This window comes from Vespula pensylvanica, chromosome 1 (assembly GCF_014466175.1).
Source record: "Vespula pensylvanica isolate Volc-1 chromosome 1, ASM1446617v1, whole genome shotgun sequence".
NCBI lineage: Eukaryota > Metazoa > Arthropoda > Insecta > Hymenoptera > Vespidae > Vespula > Vespula pensylvanica.
In genome coordinates this window covers 5,728,714-5,733,713 of record NC_057685.1, presented here as the reverse complement: position 1 = coordinate 5,733,713, position 5,000 = coordinate 5,728,714, and the positions used below count along the sequence as shown (strand labels likewise).

The window sequence follows — 5,000 nt, the reverse complement described above, 5'->3', positions numbered from 1 at the left end:
TTAAAGTGAGTAATTTATCGGCGAAATCTTTCATGACCCGGCGCAAAAGGTAAGATTATAAAAGCATCTAGACATAGTACATAGTACATAGTATATCGGAGGGACAATTTCTCGGTCGCGAAGTAGACGGCGAAGATGCCGGGCTGTCCCTCCTCCTTGGTAATTAGACCCTCGATAGATGCCGAGCAACAGGCATACTTTACGATGTTGCCTTCGGATCGAAGTACCTTCGATGCCTGGAATGTCGACCGAGCCATTTGCGATCGGCCGATTCGTTCGCGTGGAGAGAGAAAGAGAGAAACAGAGAGAGAGAGAGAGAGAGAGAGAGAGAGAGACAGAGAGAGAGAGAGAGAGAGAGAGAGAGGAGTATCTTTTCTAACAACGATGATAAAATAATGATAGACCCTGTTCATCGTGAGATTGACAAATACGAAACAGAATATCTTGAAGGCTCGTATTATATGATAATATTTTTTTTCTTTTTCTTTCTTTATTTTTTTTAATCTTTTTTTTTTTTTTTTTTTTTATTGTAACTTTGATCGCGACGAGTTGTTTGCCTAACGACGCGATCTTGATACATTATTCGTTAATTGTTAACTGTGGAAATTTTTGTTGGTTAAAAATAGATAGGTAGATAGAATGAGAGAGAGAGAGAGAGAGAGAGAGAGAGAGAGAGAGAGAGAGAGAGAGAGAGAGAGACGGACTTGACGTATATTTTCTTTTATATTAACTCATTTCTTTGTATTATCTTTCTTTTTCTCTCTTTCTGTCTGTCCTTCTTGTTACTTCGAGCGCAAATTAAGGGAAGAATAAAAACTTCGTGGTTTCGTAAAAGGAGGAAAGACAAAGAGAAACAGAGAAAGAGAGAGAGAGAGAGAGAGATTTTTAATTTTCCTTCTATACGTCGGATATGACGTAAGCTCCGGTAATTAGAGCTGCTGGAAATAGTTTAGAATGAAAAATAAATAAAGAAAGAATAAAAAAGAGATGACCGTATGCTTTACGAGCTTGTTTTCGTCGTCGAGTTACCTTGCTCGAGGCCTTGAACGATGGCTTGTTCTATAAAGAGGAAGAAAGAGAGATAAAGAAAAAGAGAAAAAGAAAGAGAGAGAGAGAGAGAGAGAGAGAGAGAGAGAGAGAGTGTAAAGAAGGATGGTGGCTACCTCTCGACATTGCCTCAATAGTTCGATACTACTGCGTACCTTTGGATATGCGATCAGGATGACGCTTCGTGCCAAGGTAAGCGGTAATTAAATCGCTTCGCGATCGGTGCAACCTACGAAGGGTTTGCTCCTTCGATGACTTGTCCTGCGTGAGTACCTGAGTGCCGTGTTCTCACTGTGAAATAAGAAAGTCTAATAATTCACGCGTCGACTTTTGAGATAATGCATCACTGAATGTCATGATTTATGAACTCTCAACAACTCGAGTCACTTCGATCGAATTGCTGATATCACCTTCTCTCTCTTTCTCTCTCTCTCTCTCTCTCTCTCTCTCTCTCTTTATTTTTTTCTTTTTTTCTCTCTATCATTTTTCTTCTACGTACGTACATGTTTATAAATGTCTCTCGAAGATATTTAAATATCACGGAACGCTGCAATTGTTCTGACCTAATCTATCAAAAATATCTTTTCTATTGGCAAAGTTAATGGGACGTTTTGTAATTTGTATTAAACGACGTTTCATCGTTTCATTTTCTTCATAAAGATCTAATGATACTCATTCCATTGGTATTTAACTACTTTTGAAATAGTCTATAAAATCGACGATATTCTTAGATGTAATTGATTTAATGTATCTAGCTTCATGATGATAAGAAAATCGATCGATTTTTATCCAATTAACATCAATCTTCGCTCTGTTTCTGATTAATCCAAATCAAATGGGTATAATTAAATGCCATAAAGGAAGTTCGAGGAAAAAGAAGGAAACTAAACGAAATCAAAACTAGAAAGTATACCGTTAGGCTTTCGATCATGTGCTATGTAAATCCTGTTACGATCCAGCTACGATTGACGTGTTCAAATTGAAAGAGCGAAAAATATAGGAAATAGAAACATAGTGGTCACGTTGACACGCGACTATCAATACGATTTAGACATTCGTATAAATATTCTTCGATATTACCAATTCACAGCTAACGCATATACATATATGTCTCTTTTCATCGTGATCGAATTGATTAAACTTGTCGTAAATTTTTCTTTTTCTTTCTTATTTTTTTTCTTCTTCTTTTTTTTTTTTTTTTTTTTTTTTACGTGACACTTTCTACCGGAATATTATTCACGAAATACATGTATACATGTGAATACTTTCACCCATGATATTACTCATACATATATACACACACATGCACACAGTGTATACATACATCCGTCTCTTTTGTATCGTGATCACATTTATTAAACTTGTTATAAAAAAATTTTTTTTTCCCTTTCTTTTTTATTTATTTATTTGTTTATTTATTTGCTTTTCCACGTGTACGTTTTCTACCGGAATATTATTCAGGAAATAAACGTGCACACTTTCTGCCATAATGCTACTTTTATATTTATGCACGACATACCCCACACATCTGTTTCAATTCATCGTGATAAAATTTATAAAACTCGTTATAAAAAAAATTCTTTTCTTTTCTTTTCTCTTCTCTTCTTTTCTTTTCTCTTTTCTTCTCTTCTCTTCTCTTCTCTTCTCTTCTCTTCTCTTCGTGCGAATACTTTCTGAAAGAATATTATTCACGGAAATACATGTGGACACTTTCCGCGATAATATTATTCTTGTATTTACGTGCAACCTACCTACTCACGTGTCTCTTTTTATCGTGATAAAATTAATAAAACTCGTCGTAAAAGAAGTGTTCCTTTCTTCATTTTCTCTTTTCTTTTTATACATGGACATCTTATCAACCTTCCCAGAATATTATTCACAAAAGCATATTTCGCAGTAATCATATTCTTAGCTTCTTTACCGATCGATAGGAGTGCAATCTCTTCATGGTGGGTAATCCAATTTGCGAATCCGTCTATGGCTATCGTGTAAGTACATCTGACGTGTACGATGCACAAATTGGATCGTTAAAATTGATTATTTTGACGGATGCACCTTATTTCCAACTCTATCAGCTGATCGTTCGGTGTCGTCTCGTAATCTAGTTTTCTCTCCCTTTCTTTCTCCCTTTCTCTTTCTCTGTTTTTTTTCTCTATTTATCTCTTTTTCTTTTCTCATTAAAAATTCTCCCTCTTACTGTTACAAAGCGAACGACGCATTTAGCTCGCTACGGTCGTTAGAAGCTCGCTGAACTTCATTAGTCACTGTCATCCGGTGGCCGTGCTAAGTTCACGACGAAAGATCCTATGAATATGCTAAGGAAACGTACTTACCTACTCGTTCTCATGTCTGGTTTTACGCTCTTTATTCTTAAGTAGGATACGACACAAAATCTTTATGATTGTTCACACTTCTCAATGATACTCGAGCCTCCCTACTTTGAACCTGTTATTAACGTTTCAAAAAGTAAATCAATAATTAATTCAATTGATTTAATTTCTTCTAATTATTATTATTATTATTATTATTATTATTTTTTTTTTTTTTTTATGAAACAATTTTAATGAGGGTAGTCAAAAAAGGATTAGAAAGGGAGAGGGAAAGAAATTTCTTTTTTGTAAACGTAATATCAACGTCGCATAATACATGTCCGTGTTTCTTTCGATTATTTTCTTTGTAATTATTTTTTTTTATATATAAATCAACCTCCCCTCGAGAATCTGAATCATCGAACGTTTCGATAAAATACATTAATAATTGTATTCGAAATTTTCATTGGTAGAATCAATAAAAGAGAGAAGAGAGAAAAGAAAGAGAGACGGAATGGATAGATAATTTTTTCTATTGTTCTTTACATCTCACGAAATATAATATGTCGAAGTGGACATTTCCTTTCTAATCGAATTTTTATTTAAGTCATCGAAATGAAATTTTACACGAGAACTTTAATTGGCGAGTTAAATAATAAGGTACTATATTTAATTTAGTAAAAACGTCACTGATCATGTCTTTATGTCTTCTTTTTTCTTTTTTTTATAAACTTTTATTGACATGCACATACATATACATATATTTATTTATTCGTATATACATATAAAAAATATATATATATATATAAGCTATATACATATGTATATAACTATTTACATATATACTGGTGATCTGGGCGGTGCCGCGTTTTATGCAGGACTTTAAACTACGAAGCATCAAGCATTTAAAGATATTTAAATTAGCAATAAAGCTACGTGATGCGTAACTGAGCATGAAATGAACTCTGAACGTTTTAAGGGATGCTGTATATACATATATACAACACACGTATGTGTGTGCGTGTATATATATATATATATATATATATATATATATATATATAAAAGTACATATATCGACAAACATGAACGTTATTGCGAAATTTTTTATTCTCGTGATTTCATCGTTCGTTTCTTGTCGAGAAATAAAATTTCGATTACGTTCACGTTAAAGTCGAACTTGTTCTTTGCTTGTCTCTCTCGATCTTTATTGGAACCCCCGTTGTTTTAATATTCCCTTTTAAGAAAAGAGAAACTAAGTGAGTCCAAGATCTTAAGATCGAAGGTATCATCCCTACAGACAACTAGTTTCGTTTATTTTGGTCTTTTTTCTTTTTTCTTTTTTCTTTCCTTTTTTTTCTCCTACGACTTGGACGCCAAAGGCAAGGCGTCCATTGTCTCCGAAAACAATGGCGCCATGTATCATTGTTCCCTTTATAAGTGTATCTCTCTCTCTCTCTCTCTCTCTCTCTCTTTCCTTCTTTCTATCTCTATCTCTGTCTCTTTCCTTCTCTTGTGATCTTGTCACGCCTTCTTTCTCTTCTTCGTCCTGTAACGATGCTTCAGACAAGAGAGAAAAGAAGAAGATAGGAAGGAAGACTGAAAGAAAAAGGGAAAAAGGAAATCGAGAGAGAGAGAGAGAGA

The 5,000-nt window shown here is 34.2% G+C and overlaps 1 protein-coding gene across 7 annotated transcripts in view; it reads left to right on the top strand.

Moving 5' to 3' along the window:
* LOC122631179 (ankyrin repeat domain-containing protein 6) overlaps nucleotides 1-5,000 on the top strand; it is a 117,167-nt gene that overhangs the window by 27,731 nt on the left and 84,436 nt on the right. The gene's annotated exons all lie outside the window — the stretch shown is intronic.